At 43.6% G+C, this 18,183-nt stretch overlaps 2 long non-coding RNA genes across 2 annotated transcripts in view; one reads left to right on the top strand and one right to left on the bottom strand.

Moving 5' to 3' along the window:
• Positions 1-18,183, bottom strand: part of LOC149984666 (uncharacterized) — a 158,842-nt gene that overhangs the window by 12,961 nt on the left and 127,698 nt on the right. The gene's annotated exons all lie outside the window — the stretch shown is intronic.
• On the top strand, positions 3,671-5,237 carry LOC149984667 (uncharacterized). Its single transcript, XR_016494916.1, has 2 exons — positions 3,671-3,873; positions 4,571-5,237. It is a non-coding gene; the product is annotated as an uncharacterized LOC149984667 (long non-coding RNA).

Raw genomic sequence — 18,183 nt, forward strand, 5'->3', positions numbered from 1 at the left:
TGAATGTCATTAAACTTTTTGGTCTTTTGTAACATATGTCTATTTCCATTCATCAAATTGCCTCTGCACAGTTTGGATTGAATGATTGATTGACTTTGTCAGTACAACTAATGAATACACAGGGAGAAAAAGGTGTAGATTCATGCGCGGAGCACGGCAGGTGTTTATTAAGCCTTCACAGAAGGCAGGAATCATGGTCACAGGCAGGCAATGGTCATACACAGGTAGGCAAACAGGCAGGTGAATCAAAACTAGGACGGAAGGCTATAACTGATTCTCACAAATGAGCTAGGAAAAGGCTTAGTAGAGTCAAACTTAATTTGGCCAAAGAAAATGTCTCAACAGAATGAAATAAAACACAGAAGTTTTGAACAGACTATATTGCTATTGCAGCAATTACCAACAAAAGCAAGTGCCTACCATACACAACAAATGACAGAAATAGGCTAATTATATTAATTTTACAACAGACCTACTTATAACCTATCAACTAAAAACTGAGCACACAATTAAAAAGATTTAGCCAATGAAAATGTCTGAACAGAATTAAAACAGGTTTTGCATATTTAAATAACTGGTTTTGATTAATAAATAGGCTTAAAATAATAACAATAATATACACTAATAGTAATGATAAAACAAATTATTATGAACAAATGTAAGTTCCTAAATTGCATCCTACCTGAATAGGGAGTTGAACAGTAGCCTGCATTCTTCTAATCTTAGTCCACTACAATATTAAAACTTATATGACATTTCCCTAGTAGTTTTTTTCGCTACAGGCATATTCTTTATCCTTTAAGTTTTGTTTTACTGAAATGAAAAAAGCCTTCATCTTCTCAATCAACAGTGGCCTAGTCCAAGGCTCCTCTGTTGCTCTCTCTCTCTCTTCAGCAGCAAGCTCACATGTGACATTGGGGTGTAGGCTATGATAGACAGCTTCTCCTGGAGAATTTGGCCTGCTTCAATTTTATTTCTTGGCTTAAAATTTTTCTATTTTCCAAATGCCGGAAATTACAAGCTAAGGGAAACCCTGGATAATTTTTCCATCGGAGTTGTGTTTCCATCAAATTGACTTGTTGCAGATAAAAGTCTGTGTGTAAATATGTATTGCACATTAAAAATACTTTTTGAGGTTAAATTTCCATGTTCCGAATAAAACATTTAAATGGATTTTCATCGTATTTTCAGATCTAGGCGTACTGATAGTTTTGTCACAAAAAATGTTGCGTAGGTATAGGGAAAGTGCCCACTCTGGTACTGGCATGATGAGATGATGAGATTATTATGGACAAAAGGGTATTTTTATTTGTCAAACGTCAGCCAGGCATCCATCACCATGTCACCAGAAAAACACCCTCTATACATTTGAAAGGAGCATCAAGTTCATCACCGTGCACTTTCAGCACCCTGTGAAGTTCATCATAATTAATTTAATCTGTAGCCTAATAACCTGCATGCTTCCCCATGGTGTAGTGGAATTTTTTAACAGACATGTACACTACCGTTCAGTAGTTTTGGGTCACTCAGAAATGTACTTGTTTTTTAAAGAAAAGCACATATTTTGTCTATTAAAATAACATCAAATTGATCAGAAGTACAGTGTAGACATTGTTAAAACCTCTTACAGCTCCCCCCTACTTTGTGCAATTTCTGCCTGAAGACATACCCAAATCTAACAGCCTGTAGCTCAGGCACAGAACCAAGGATATGCATATTCTTGGTACCATTTGAAAGAAAACACTCTGAAGTTTGTGTACATGTGAATTGAATGTAGGAGAATGATAAAAACCATACGTTTTTTAATTTTTGTATCATCATCTTTAAAATGAACAAGATAAAACAAACATTCAAATAGGATGATGGGGACAATTTCAGTGAAAAATATAAGAGGGCAACAGTACTTGTGCAAAGTTTCAATGAATGATAACTTCCAAAATGAGTGTGCTACATGACATTTATCATGAAGTCACCCAGGTGTCCCACACAAGTAGCCCAAATGTACCCAAGTGGCCAAATTGGTGAATGTATACATTTTGAAACAAATAACTATATACAAAATACCAAAATGGTATTCTAACACACCCCCCCAAAAAAATTGCGAAAAAAAAAGAAAAAAAAAATATATATATTTTTTTATTGATTAGAAAATATTTGAAAAAATAGATATATACATTTACAAAATAACATAGGTAACTATTTACACACTTTCAATATTTGGAAGACCCTCAGTCCTCTATCAAATCAAACAGCAAGCAATGCAGGTGTAGAAGCACGGTGGCTAGGAAAAAACCCCTAGAAAGGCAAAAACCTAGGAAGAAACCTAGAGAGGAACCAGGCTATGAGGGGTGGCCAGTTCTCTTCTGGCTGTGCCGGGTGGAGATCACAGTGGTTGTAGAGGGTGCAACAGGACAGCACCTCAAGAGTAAAAATTAACAGTTCAGGGTTCCATAGCCGCAGGCAGAACAGTTGAAACTGGAACAGCGGCAAGGCCAGGTGGACTGGGGACAGCAAGGAGTCATCATGCCAGGTAGTCCTGACGCATGGTCCTAGGGCTCAGGTCCTCCGAGAGAGAGAAAGAGAGAATTAGAGAGAGCATACATAAATTCACACAGGACACCGGATAAGACTCTCATTCGGAGTCAGTGTCACTGTGAAAGAAAATGTTCAGTTAGAATAGTTTCACATATGAGCCCTGTATCAACAGGTATAATAAACATATATATAGAGAGAGTTGAAGGTTGAATATATTAGGTTGAATATATTATTATGACCTGCTAGATCTACTGTCTCTTTTATATTATGACATTTCAGCTAGATCTAACGTCTCTATTATATTATGACAGACCAGCTAGATCTACTGTCTTTATTATATTACAACAGACCAGCTGTATCTACTGTCTCCATTTCACTTTGGCCATTGATGTGGTCCTGCCCTCTCCTCAACAGCCTCAAATGGGCTATTTCATGTGGGTTGGGGTGGGGCGGCAGACACACGCATCTCACATTTCATGACATTACATGTTTATACATTGCTTCTAATTTATTTTTTTAAATCACAAATAATATTATATATATTGTTATTTTCAAACAAGGGCATTAGCATGATAAGAACTTACCAGTCCAAAACAATGTCCTTTCCCGTTCAAAAAATATTCCTCCACAATCGCTAAATGAAGCGTCCTACAACAATCTCTGTCTCACCTTCCCAATCAATGTATTCTAAAATTGTGTGTACATCTGTATATCTAGACTTAGATTTAGCTTTCCCTGACTTAGTCGCCATAATGATTGATATATAAACAGCTGAATCTGTGCGTTTACCAAACAATACAGTGCGTAATATGTGCTGCACCTTCCTGTATGAAACTTCAATAGCGAATGACTCACTTTACGCCGGAGCTTACTACATGGGTTGGTCTTGCAACACATAAACATGGCGTATTGCCGTTTAGCTCAGCTCATTCGCTATCGACCCAGCTAGATTTCAAGACGATCAGTGGTCATTGGGTTAAAATACAGTCAATCAACGAAACAGCGGGCAAATCATTGGTGCACAATGATGTCATGACTTGTTGTCTTCAAATCGGTTTCTTTCAGTCAATATGTCCCGCAAAATGGCACATCAGGTTTGATTGTGTTACCACCAAACCAGTTGATTGCAGTGAAACCAAACATGACTGGAAAAGTCACGTTCTGTGTGGGTTATTTACCTGGAATGTGTGGTCAAAAATGGAATGAGACGGAATTCACGACACAAGCGGTTCACAAAATGTTTCGTGTTAGGCTATAAAAACTGATTTTATCAAACAAAAGATCATTCATTGTGTAACAATGAGCATTGGAATTGCAAACAGATGAAGATCGTCAAAGGTAAACTATTTATTTTAATGCAGTTTGTGATTGTTACGCCTGTGCTGGTTAAAATTGTTTGTTTTTTTATGGGGCTCTATGCTCAGATAATCGCATCGTATTCTTTCGCAGTAAATCCTTTTTTAAATCTGACAACACAGTTGGATTAGCAAGATTCTAGGCTTTCGATACATGTGAGACACTTGTATTTTCATGAATGTTTAATATGACTATTTATGTAGCGATCACCGTATGTTGTGGAATTTCAGCCCACTAGCGGGTTCCGTGCGCAGAGAGGTTGATGTTGTAAATGACTATTGTAGCTGGAAATGGCAGATTTTTTAAGGAATATCTACAAAGGCGTACAGAGGCTCATTATCAGCAACCATCACTCCTGTGTTCCAATGGCATGTTGTGTTAGCTAATCCAAGTTTATAATTTTAAAAGGCTAATTGATCATTAGAAAACCCTTTTGCAATCATGTTAGCACACCTGAAAACTGTTCTGCTGATTAAATAAGCAATGAAACTGGGCTTATTTAGACTAGTTGAGTATTGAGCATCAGTACTGTGGGTTTGATTACAAGGGCCAGAAACAAATAACTTTCTTCTGAAACTTGTCAGTCTATTCTTGTTCTGAGAAATTAAGGCTATTCCATGCGAAAAATTGTCAAGAAACTGAAGATCTTGTACAACACTGTGTACTATTCCCTTCACAGAACAGCGCAAACTGCCTCTAACCAGAATAGAAAGAGGAGTGGGAGGCCCTGGTGCACAACTGAGCAAGAGGACAAGTACATTAGAGTGTTTAGTTTGAGAAACAGAGTCCTCAACTTGCAGCTTCATTAAATAGTACCCGCAAAACTCCAGTCTCAACGTCAGCAGTGAAGAGGTAACCCCGGGATGCTGGCCGTGTGTACCTTTGAAGGATGCTGTCGAACAAAGACGAGAGGGGAAGAACATTTCGCTATCAAACAACCATTGGTACGTCTGATGTATCCATCCTAACAGACACTTCCAGAACAAAGGAAACCTACTACAACTACTAAGGTCATGGTGACCTCTGGTGGACAACCAGAGACTTACACAACCATACTTTCTGTCGAACTATTCGTCACAGACTGATCGGGAGATTTCAAAAGAGTGAGACAACAAAGACATTCAAACACAAATATGTACATTGCATTTCTAAATCCGAATGAGCGGTTGTTGGGGTGCTAAATATCCATATTTACGATGAGCGTATTATTCAACTGTATGTACAATAGTTGAATTCCTTTGTCTCTCCTTCTCCACTCTCTTTCCCCTGCCCCTTTTCTTGTGTAACCAGTGTAACCAGCCGTAACTCGTTAAATAAACGTTTTCCCGTGGTGCCCCAGATTACTACTTAATTGTTATATGATTAATTGAATGGCGTATTAATTGAACGTGGTATGTAATTATTCAATGACTAGCCATCATCGAATTAATGGTAGTCACGTCACGACATATGCTACTTTACTCACATAAAAAGTTTGGATGGAAACCTGGTTAAAGTCAAGCCATTTTGAGGAGGCTGGAAATATATTTTGGATGAACTTGTGCATGCCTACAGAAGACTTTTGAAGTAGCCTAATCAGATTAAAACATTGTGACTGGTTGTGTTTATACCACATATAAGGCTAATACATTTAAAAAGTAAAATGATAAATATTTAGGCTATATTGCAGCATTAGGTTCTAGGTGCACGAGGAATAGCCGCTTGTATTGGAGAGGAGGCAAAGCATGTGTTAAATTTTTCTGAATAACTGGACCTGCCGGGAGCATATGTGACCACATTATTATAGGACGATTTAGGGGAATGATGATCTGCAACAGACAGCGAATTCAGTGTCAGAAGTAAAAATACAGCCAGACTGGCCTGCTACTGTGCATTTCTAGACCTTATAAACTGTTGAGCGTAGACCCACAACTGATCCAAATCAAATGAAACATTCAAATCGCAGGGGTTTTGTGCCATTATTCAAAGGACATTTTCACTGCAGCCTAGAGTAGGCTAGAATGTTGCACTCACTTGAAAACAATAAAGCAACTATTCACTGCATTATGGTGTTGTAGGCTCGTCTAGGTAGGATAATTGTATTGTCCCTAAACAAGATCAATAGAGCTTTTTGAGCTGTCGGTCTCATGCCTTTTTTTTAACCTATATTTAACTAGGCAAGTACGTTAAGAACAAATTCTTATTTTCAATGACAGCCTAGGAACAGCAGGTTAACTGCCTTGTTCAGGGCAGAATGACAGGTTTTCACCTTGTCAGCTCGGGGATTCAATCTTGCAACCTTTCGGTTACTAGTCCAACGCTCAAAACACTAGGCTACCTGCCGCATTGTTCTTTCATGAGCAATGATGCACCTGGCCTCTCCACTGCCTATCAACTATTCCTATTTGTTCTTGTCGATTCATATAAAAAAATTATGCAGCTTTGAATGTTTTTATGTATGGTATGATTGCTAGTTAGACTATTGCAGATCTGGACAAACAATCCACCTACCACTATTGTCACCATGAATGGTGGATAGAGATACAATCAGATACGGACATTTGGCTCTGATGGAAGAAATGTAATAGTAAAACCTGAAAAATAGCTTATGTAAACTAGGCAAAAAAATACACTGCCCTCCCCTGTGTCCAGTAAAAAACCACACAGCCCTCCCCTGTGTCCAGTAAAAAACCACACAGCCCTCCCCAGATCTTTGACTGGTGTTTCTGAAAATGGGTAACAGTAACCATTTCTCTAGTTTTGAACAGGGAAATGCTACTTTGAAAATACTCTACAGGATAGCAGGAACTCTCTGTGCCATGAGGAACAACAGTTGACACTGACAGTTTAGACTAGACTGGAATTCAATTATAACACATTGTGCATTCTCACATTATTCCCTCAATGTGGAAACATACCAACAATTCAGTTGTCATTGAATTCTAACCTTAATAAATTAGGAAATACAATGAAAAGCCAGATTAATCAACAGTCCGATCTCTCCTCTCCCACAGGTGATGTTCTGAACAACTCTGTCTGCATTCTAGATGACTGTATTGAACACATGGTAATACTCACACTTCCATTCAGCGGTTTTCCCTTGCAGCTGCAGTGAGATGCTTCCAAACTAAATCATTGAGGTGTGTGGGTCAATCTCAGACAGCAACAGTGTGGTACTATTTCCAGGCAGTCTTAGTATTTCAATGCCAATTTGTATCGCTTTAACTGCTTGTAGACAAAACGCTGAAAACTTAGGTGACATTTCGATTAAGGCTGAAAATGTCCTTTGTCTAGCAGCCCTTATTTTTCTTTATTTAACCTAGAATACAGCTTAGTATAGATATGATACTAGTTCAGATAATGACGTCCAAGTACTTTCAATGTCATAATGTAGATTTATAACTTAAGTAGTAAATTAAATAGGGTCAAATATGAATGATGTGATTAATCATATTAAGGTACTTACAGTAATAAGGTCTATGTCCCTGTAAGTGACTACAACATCTCTAATTGAAGATAACTAATTGGATTTGAGAGAGAAAAAGCCTCCCCACCCAGAGGGACTATCCTAATCAGAGAGGGGAATCTGCATTTGAACAAGATAAGGAACACTATATACAAACATTGACTTAGACTACTAATCTCAATGTATTAACCTGAAATGCAGTTCTGGCTATTTGTATTGTAATTTAAAGAATTAGGCTATTGCAAACTATTGCTAGCAGTGTCTATACTGCTATTATCCTCTAGCGGGGCAATGTTTTGACAGGATTGAACCCCCTGATAACCAAGCATAACGGATCTGTCTGGTCTATTTGTCCTTCTTCAGTGAGTGTATAATCCTACATGTCTGTTAGCCAAACAAGGAGCCTGGGCTCACTTCGAGGGTGATACATAAAACACAATGTGACAGTGGGGGTAATGGAGCTAGGCCTGTTGTCTCTATGCATTCAGGCTGCATCGCATCACCATGCAGAAGAGAAGTGGAGATAACCAACGCTGGCTCGCCGCTCGCTGCTGCTCTGCCGCTGCAGTTAACCCCCAATGTGCTGCCCTGGACAACACCAAAATCACAGTGAGGTCAGGATGATGGAAGTTAATCTAGTGTCTTATCATGTTGAGACAGATATGATGTGACAAACCAGGGGATGAGGGAAGAGGAGGAGAGGAGGGGGGAGGGGGCGTAGTGAGGTAAAGGATGACACCATGTGACAGAGGTACATATTTCACCCAGGGGAATCCCATTCACTGAGGCTGATAGAGATCACAATGCCTTTTGTATGGATGTGTAAGAGGAGGGGAGTTGGGACCCTTTTTGCCCTCTGAACAGCGACAATTTGTCGGGGCTTGGACTACATGTCATGTATTGTCATGTTGTGTCCTGTTCCTGTTTCTCTTCACCCTGTCTCCCTCTGCTGGTCGTTGTTAGGTTACCTTTTCTCCCCCTCTTTTCCCCAGCTGTGCCTTGTCTCCTCCTAACTACCTCGTCACCCCTTTTCCCACCTGTTCCCTTTTTCCCTCTGATTAGGTCTCTATATCTCTCTCTGTTCCTGCTCCTGTCCTTGTCGGATTCTTGTTTGTTGTGTTTCATGCCTGAACCAGACTATCGTCATGTTTGCTGTAACCTTGTCCTGTCCTGTCGGAATCTGCCGGTCCATCTGAGCCTACCTATGTTTGGTTATTAAAGAAGCTCTGTTTAAGTTAATTCGCTTTTGGGTCCTCATTCACGTACCGTAACAGAAGAATCCGACCAAGAATGGACCCAGCGACTTCGGATCCTCTCTACTCAGCCGTCGAGATCCAGGGAGCGATGCTAGGCAGACACGAGCAGGAATTGTCTGCTGCTCGACATGCCGTTGAGACCCTGGCCACCCAAGTCTCCAACCTCACAGAACAGGTTCACCATCTCCGCCTCGATCCACCGGCCACTTCCAGGGCTTTCGAATCTCCGGAGCCCAGAATCAATAACCCGCCGTGTTACTCTGGGGAGCCCACTGAATGCCGCTCGTTCCTCACCCAGTGTGATATTGTGTTTTCTCTCCAGCCCAACACTTACTCCAGGAGCACTGCTCGTGTCGCCTACGTCATATCTCTCCTTATTGGACGGGCTCGTGAGTGGGGCACGGCAATCTGGGAGGCAAGGGCTGAGTGTACTAACCAGTATCAGGACTTTAAGGAGGAGATGATACGGGTTTTTGATCGATCTGTTTTTGGGGAGGAGGCTTCCAGGGCCCTGTCTTCCCTATGTCAAGGTAATCGATCCATAACAGACTACTCTATTGAGTTTCGCACTCTTGCTGCCTCCAGTGGCTGGAACGAGCCGGCTTTGCTCGCTCGTTTTCTGGAGGGTCTCCGCGCAGAGGTAAAGGATGAGATTCTCTCCCGGGAGGTTCCTTCCAGCGTGGATTCCTTGATTGAACTCGCTATTCGCATTGAGCGACGGGTTGATCTTCGTCACCGAGCTCGTGGAAAGGAGCTCGCGTTCTCCGTTGCCCCCCTCTCCGCATCACTACCATCTTCCTCTGCCGGCTCGGGTGCTGAGCCTATGCAGCTGGGAGGTATCCGCATCTCGACTAAGGAGAGGGAACGGAGAATCACCAACCGCCTCTGTCTCTATTGCGGTTCTGCTGGTCATTTTGTCACTTCATGTCCAGTAAAAGCCAGAGCTCATCAGTAAGCGGAGGGCTACTGGTGAGCGCTACTACTCCTGTCTCTCCTTCAAGATCCTGCACTACCTTGTCGGTCCATCTACGCTGGACCGGTTCGTCAGCTTCCTGCAGTGCCTTAATAGACTCTGGGGCGGAGGGCTGTTTTATGGACGAGACCTGGGCTCGGGAACATGACATTCCTCTCAGACAGTTAAGGGAGTCCACGGCCTTGTTCGCCCTGGATGGTAGTCCTCTCCCCAGGATTCAGCGTGAGACGCTACCTTTAACCCTCACTGTTTCTGGTAATCATAGCGAAACCATTTCTTTTTTAATTTTTCGTTCACCTTTTACACCTGTTGTTTTGGGCCATCCCTGGCTAGTTTGTCATAATCCTTCCATTAATTGGTCTAGTAATTCTATCCTCTCCTGGAACGTCTCTTGTCATGTGAAATGTTTAATGTCTGCTATCCCTCCTGTTTCCTCTGTCTCTTCTTCACAGGAGGAGCCTGGTGATTTGACAGGGGTGCCGGAGGAATATCACGATCTGCGCACGGTGTTCAGTCGGTCCAGGGCCACCTCTCTTCCTCCACACCGGTCGTATGATTGTAGTATTGATCTCCTTCCGGGAACCACTCCCCCCCGGGGTAGACTATACTCTCTGTCGGCTCCCGAACGTAAGGCTCTCGAAGATTATTTGTCTGTAGCTCTTGACGCCGGTACCATAGTCCCCTCCTCCTCTCCCGCCGGAGCGGGGTTTTTTTTTGTCAAGAAGAAGGACGGGTCTCTGCGCCCCTGCATAGATTATCGAGGGCTGAATGACATAACAGTGAAGAATCGTTATCCGCTCCCTCTTATGTCTTCAGCCTTCGAGATCCTGCAGGGAGCCAGGTTTTTCACTAAGTTGGACCTTCGTAACGCTTACCATCTCGTGCGCATCAGGGAGGGGGACGAGTGGAAGACGGCGTTTAACACTCCGTTAGGGCACTTTGAATACCGGGTTCTTCCTTTCGGCCTCGCTAACGCTCCAGCTGTCTTTCAGGCATTAGTCAATGATGTCCTGAGAGACATGCTGAACATCTTTGTTTTCGTTTACCTTGACGATATCCTGATTTTTTCACCGTCACTCCAGATTCATGTTCAGCACGTTCGACGTGTCCTCCAGCGCCTTTTAGAGAATTGTCTTTTTGTGAAGGCTGAGAAGTGCACTTTTCATGCCTCCTCCGTCACATTTCTCGGTTCTGTTATTTCCGCTGAAGGCATTAAGATGGATCCCGCTAAGGTCCAAGCTGTCATTGATTGGCCCGCCCCTAAGTCACGCGTCGAGCTGCAGCGCTTTCTCGGCTTCGCGAACTTCTATCGTCGTTTCATCCGTAATTTCGGTCAGGTGGCAGCTCCTCTCACAGCCCTTACTTCTGTCAAGACGTGCTTTAAGTGGTCCGTTTCCGCCCAGGGAGCTTTTGATCTCCTCAAGAATCGTTTTACATCCGCTCCTATCCTTGTTACACCTGACGTCTCTAGACAGTTCGTTGTCGAGGTTGACGCGTCAGAGGTGGGCGTGGGAGCCATTCTTTCTCAGCGCTCCCTCTCTGACGACAAGGTCCACCCATGCGCGTATTTTTCTCATCGCCTGTCGCCGTCGGAACGTAACTATGATGTGGGAAACCGCGAACTGCTCGCCATCCGCTTAGCCCTAGGCGAATGGCGACAGTGGTTGGAGGGGGCGACCGTTCCTTTTGTCGTTTGGACTGACCATAGGAACCTTGAGTACATCCGTTCTGCCAAACGACTTAATGCGCGTCAGGCGCGTTGGGCGCTGTTTTTCGCTCGTTTCGAGTTCGTGATTTCTTATCGTCCGGGCTCTAAGAACACCAAGCCTGATGCTTTATCTCGTCTCTTCAGTTCTTCAGTAGCTTCCACTGACCCCGAGGGGATTCTCCCTGAGGGGCGTGTTGTCGGGTTGACTGTCTGGGGAATTGAGAGGCAGGTAAAGCAAGCGCTCACTCACACTCCGTCGCCGCGCGCTTGTCCTAGGAACCTTCTTTTCGTTCCCGTTCCTACTCTTCTGGCCGTTCTTCAGTGGGCTCACTCTGCCAAGTTAGCCGGCCACCCTGGCGTTCGGGGTACGCTTGCTTCCATTCGCCAGCGTTTTTGGTGGCCCACCCGGGAGCATGACACGCGTCGTTTCGTGGCTGCTTGTTCGGTCTGCGCGCAGACTAAGTCCGGTAACTCCCCTCCTGCCGGCCGTCTCAGGCCGCTTCCCATTCCCTCTCGACCGTGGTCTCACATCGCCTTAGATTTTGTCACCGGACTGCCTTCGTCAGCGGGGAAGACTGTTATTCTTACGGTTGTCGATAGGTTCTCTAAGGCGGCTCATTTCATTCCCCTTGCTAAGCTTCCTTCTGCTAAAGAGACGGCACAAATCATCATCGAGAATGTTTTCAGAATTCATGGCCTTCCGTCAGACGTCGTTTCGGACAGAGGTCCGCAATTCACGTCTCAATTTTGGAGGGAGTTTTGCCGTTTGATTGGGGCTTCCGTCAGTCTCTCTTCCGGCTTTCACCCCCAGTCTAACGGTCAAGCAGAACGAGCCAATCAGACTATTGGTCGCATCTTACGCAGTCTTTCTTTTCGCAACCCTGCGTCTTGGTCAGAACAGCTCCCCTGGGCAGAATACGCCCACAACTCGCTTCCTTCGTCTGCGACCGGGCTATCTCCTTTTCAGAGTAGCCTCGGGTACCAGCCTCCGCTGTTCTCATCTCAGTTCGCCGAGTCCAGCGTCCCCTCCGCTCAGGCTTTTGTCCAACGTTGCGAGCGCACCTGGAAGAGGGTCAGGTCTGCACTTTGCCGTTATAGGACGCAGACTGTGAGGGCTGCTAATAAGCGTAGAACTAAGAGTCCTAGATATTGTCGCGGTCAGAGAGTTTGGCTCTCCACTCAGAACCTTCCCCTTAAGACGGCTTCTCGCAAGTTGACCCCGCGGTTCATTGGTCCGTTCCGTATTTCTCGGGTCATTAATCCTGTCGCAGTTCGACTTCTTCTTCCGCGATACCTTCGTCGCGTCCACCCGGTCTTCCATGTCTCCTGTATCAAGCCCGTTCTTCGCGCCCCCGCTCGTCTTCCCCCCCCCCCCCCCATCCTTGTCGAGGGCGCACCCATCTACAGGGTCCGTAGGATTTTGGACATGCGTCCTCGGGGCCGTGGTCACCAGTACCTCGTAGATTGGGAGGGGTACGGTCCTGAGGAGAGGAGTTGGGTTCCCTCTCGGGACGTGCTGGACCGTGCGCTGATCGAGGATTTCCTCCGTTGCCGCCAGGTTTCCTCCTCGAGTGCGCCAGGAGGCGCTCGGTGAGTGGGGGGGTACTGTCATGTATTGTCATGTTGTGTCCTGTTCCTGTTTCTCTTCACCCTGTCTCCCTCTGCTGGTCGTTGTTAGGTTACCTTTTCTCCCCCTCTTTTCCCCAGCTGTGCCTTGTCTCCTCCTAACTACCTCGTCACCCCTTTTCCCACCTGTTCCCTTTTTCCCTCTGATTAGGTCTCTATATCTCTCTCTGTTCCTGCTCCTGTCCTTGTCGGATTCTTGTTTGTTGTGTTTCATGCCTGAACCAGACTATCGTCATGTTTGCTGTAACCTTGTCCTGTCCTGTCGGAATCTGCCGGTCCATCTGAGCCTACCTATGTTTGGTTATTAAAGAAGCTCTGTTTAAGTTAATTCGCTTTTGGGTCCTCATTCACGTACCGTAACACTACAAGGTGTCGAAAGCATTCTTCATTGACTCCAATGTTTCCCACAGTTGTGTCAAGTTGGCTCGATGTCCTTTGGGTGGTGGACCATTCTTGATACACACAGGAAACTGTTGAGTGTGAAAAACCCAGAAGCGTTTCAGTTCTTGACACACTCAAACCGGTGCGCCTGGCAGCTACTACCATACCCTGTTCAAAGGCTGATGAGATTCCATATAGCCCAGATGATTACCTCTCTACAGCAGCAGTCCCCTCCTAGGTCTCAGGGCCATAACTATACTGTATCTTTTATATATATACATTCCATACAAATGTTTGTGGACATCTGCTCATCGAACATCTCATTCCAAAATCATTGGAATTAATAAAGAGTTGGTCCCTCCATTGCTGCTATAAGTCTCCACTCTTCTGGGAAGGCTTTCCACTAGATGTTGGAACAATGCTGTGGGGACTTGCTTCCATTCAGCCACGAGCATTAGTGAGGTCAGGTACTGATGTTGGGCAATTAGGCCTGGCTCGTTTCTATATGACAAACCGTTTCTATATGGACCTCGCTTTGTGCATGGGGGCATTGTCATGCTGAAACAGGAAAAGGCCTTTCCCAAACTGTTACCACAAAGTTGGAAGCACAGAATTGTCTAGAATGTCATTGTCTGCTGTAGATTTCCCTTCACTGGAACTAAGGGTTCTAGCCTGAACCATGAAAAACAACTCCAGACCATTATTCCTCCTCCATAAAACTTTACAGTTGGCATTATGCAATGGGGCAGGTAGGGTTCTCCTGGCATCTGCCAAACCCAGATTCGTCCGTTGGACTGCCAGATGGTGAAGCGTGATTGGTCACTCCAGAGAATGCGTTTCCACTGCTCCAGAGTCCAGTGGTGTAAAGCTCTTGGCTTTGCGTATGGTAATCTTAGGCTTGTTTGCGGCTGCATGGGCCATGGAAACCCATTTCATGAAGCTCCTGATGAGCGGTTCTTGTGCTGACGTTGCTTCCAGAAGCAGTTTAGAACTCGGTAGTGAGTGTTGCAACCGAGGACAGACGCGCTGCACGATTCAGTACTCGGCGGTCCCGTTCTGGGAGCTTGTATGGCCTACCACTTCGCGGCTGAGCCGTTGTTGCTCCTAGACGTTTCTACTTCACAATAACAGCACTTACTTACTCTACCAGGGCAGAAATTTGACCAATGTTTGTCTATGGATATTGCATGGCTGTGTACTCGATTTTATACACCTGTCAGCAACGGGTGTGGATGAAATAGCCAAATCCACTAATTTGAATTTGTCCACATACTTTTAGTGTATTTATATATGATCCGCTCAATGTTTATCCATCCAAATACCCAGAAGACTGAGCGTTAGGCAAACAAATGCCTGTAAATGTATTGTAATGGGAGCTGAGCTTTCCGCTTTCTGGCGAGGTGAGATTATGATGGCAGTGAATCAATGCACCTCAATAACAAGGCTTTGATTTAAACCCCATTGTATGGAAGGAAATCCCTGCTGCCTAAATGAAGGACTTAGTAACCTTTTTTCTGATGTTGTGTTGTGTGCTGTATGTTTATTTTCCATTTCATTTAAAGTACTAATGTACAGCAAATTATGCGACACTGGTGAGACATTTTAGGAGATAAACCTGCCCACATAGGCAACCTCTTAGACTGTGTAAGCAGAGTCAGTATCTAGCTAGCTGCAGTGCTGTACAGTACATATACTCTTGAACTGACTGGTTCAATCAATTGATAGTGAAACCTGCACCCCTGCATAAAGAGCCTAGCTGAGCTCCACAGCAGAGAAAGACATGGTTGAAACCAAACACAAACATATTACTCTGAGGCCCAAGCGGTGGTAATTACACAGAGAGGTAAGGCTCGTGGGGATTGGTAGGTGGGCGGTAATGTCCTCCCAAAGGCCTAGCCAAGCCTACGGTACCATCCCAGCCTCCCTAGCCCTCCCCCAGGAGAGAAGGGTTAGAGAGGTTGTATCCACACTCCCATCCAGGTACCTACCCTGGAGATTCTGGTTCACACATGCATTACTTCAATTTATCATCCTCTGAGGGCAAACTTTGTGAACATGGTGCTGCTTCCTGCTTGAAATGAAACATTGCCATGAAGTGCATGAGGTGCCCGCTCGCTGGTGTGCTGTGATGTCAAAAAATATATGTTTCAGAATTCTTATTGTGTCATCAATTGGTGTTTACAAACGTCAACAAAGATATACTGTATGTCTAGTATTAGTATCTTAATTGATCATGTCATCATCTGTAGGTGTCTTGTTATAAAAAATGTAATTTAAGCTTAATGGAGAATGGTATAAGTGTTGAGTGTGCTGCTTGGATTGTAAAGTAGCATCATTGGCCAACATTCTGTGAAATGGATTTTATTTTAGAAATCACACTTATACAACAGCACACATAGGAGTAATTACATACACTATCTTATTTATCTTAGGTGCACTCAGAAGAGCACTTCTTTCCACCTACGGCCCTCCTACTCTCCTAGCCTCTCCTACTCACCAACCACCTCAGCACGCTAACTGCCTCACAATACCACTCCATAGAGCATGACTTTAGATTGGACCAGGGGGCAAAAGCCTGGAATCAAATTAAATCAATGGATGATACATTCACCAAGGGGAACCAATTTAGGGTTCCTTAAGGGTCCAGCTACTGTTCAACAACAGGAACACCAGTATACAGGGTCACTGCCAAACACCTATGCACTGGATGCCAGCAAATAATGGTTTCATGCTGGTTCCTCATGTGTCCTATTATATTTTACAGTTCAGAAGTTACTCCAGTATGGATTTAATGTTGTATATATTATATGATAGTAAGAGAGGGAGGGAGGCAAGGGATCTACCAAATGTGTGTATCCACATAGGCTAAGCAGACATTTAAGCAGACATCTAAGCAGACATTTAAGCAGACATCTAAGCAGACATTTAACCAGCAGACATTTAACCACTTGCAAAATGTTACTGTGTGGGGCTTGGGCTCTTGTGCCATTTATTTGTTGCTGTATTAGTGCATATTAGTTACTACACTATGTGCAAGTGCAAACACATCATATTATGTTGATGAGGAGACAGTCAAAGAGCAGGAGTCTGCTTAATCCATGCAAGTCAAGTCAGGGGAGAGGATGGCCTTTGAACCCTTAGCGTAGCCCGGCCTGGAAAATAGTCTCCGTCAGCAAGAAACTCAACTCCCCAAACAGGTGCACCTCCACATGGCTTTAGGTTATAGTGTAATGACTAATCTGCAGACTACGCCAACAATTAAATAGTCCAATGTACAGATAACACCACCTACAGATAACACCACCTATAGATAACACCACCTATAGATAACACCACCTACAGATAACACCACATACAGATAACACCACCTACAGATAACACCAACAACAGATAACACCACCTACAGATAACACCACCTACAGATAACACCACCTACAGTACAGATAACATATTGGGAGCACTAATTGGTGACTGATGAGCACTAGACAGTTTTTTTTTAATGTTATTTTGACTGCCACAAATTCGACTCATAATTCATCCTTCTAATCACAGTTGAAGTATATAATGGATCTGAAGCTAATTTATCAGGTTTACAATGGATCACCATACAGCTAATAATGTACACAAGCCAGAGAAAAGTTTTCAATATATAGTTTTCCTTTGACCCACTTTGCCCCATGTAAGGCACAAATGTACACTGTTTGTCCTAAAAGTATTGAAGCTGAGAGAAAGAAGAACTCAAAATAAAATGGAGGGTGGTGTCAGAAAATATTCCATAAACATTGCACCTCATGCTGTGCTGCTATCACCAACCTCCCCAATTTATTTTTGTTTTCACTCTACTGCAACGGGCTGGCAGACCCTCTGCTCGCTCTCTCACCAGCAACAGCTGTAGCCAGCCAACTCTCACTAATAAGAGGGAGAGGAGCCCAGAAAAATGCATGCTCCTGATCTCTCTGTGTTACAGTTGTTACAGTTTTTTTGTTAACTTAAATACCAATAATTGTACAAGACTGGAAATGTCCTCCTAGTTATGCAAATGTTAAACATATTGACTTTCAAACATGGTGCCATGCCTGTGAATGATCAACTTGTTTCTTATGGTGAGGACCTGTGATGAGAGAGACATCAATATTTTGTACATTATGAGAAGTCATGGATCCCAGTAATCCCCACCCTGACAAGACATAAATTACATATCTATATCGCAAAAAGGAAAAGGTTTTATGATTTTCACAATTAAATGGATGACAAGCAACGAGTATGTGTGAAATTGCTTCCCTATTCCATTTTAGATCCCTGACTGAGGACGTGCCTACTGGAAGAGACAGTGATTGCTTCATATTGCAGATATCAACGTTTCCCATCTTCTTCTCTGTCGGCTATGATAAAGACTCCATCAAGTTTCAACATCAATCCATTCTCAGTGATTTTTTTTTGTTATACCTGATATGTTCATGCATATGTGCATTTAACATTTCTGAGAATGGAGATAGACACTGATAGTGAAAATACAACACTGAAAGTGAATGTTTTTCCTTGTATTGTATCTTATGTTACTGTATATTGCAATGGAGGCTTAACAGTATAGAATCTTTACTTTATTGATGACTCAAATTATGGAAGCTACAGAGGTCATTTAAAGTGTAATTATACTGCCAAATAATTGCATAATGTGACATCAAAACAACCTTTTCTTTTCAAAATCTGATATTGTTTGCACTGTGAATGGTCTTTGCTCTGCTAAGAGCCCTGGTGCTACGATACAGCATCTCTCAGAGAAAGGATTCTCATTAAAAAGCTGCCCGGAATCCATGCCCACTGCCTGTCCTTGTAACCTCATGAATATAATGGGGCTGACTCTCTCTGTTGATCTCCTGGGTTCCTTCTCCCTGGGAATATT

The sequence above is a fragment of the Oncorhynchus mykiss genome, chromosome 3, assembly GCF_057628025.1.
Source record: "Oncorhynchus mykiss isolate SJ-2025 chromosome 3, ASM5762802v1, whole genome shotgun sequence".
Classification (NCBI taxonomy): Eukaryota; Metazoa; Chordata; class Actinopteri; order Salmoniformes; family Salmonidae; genus Oncorhynchus; species Oncorhynchus mykiss.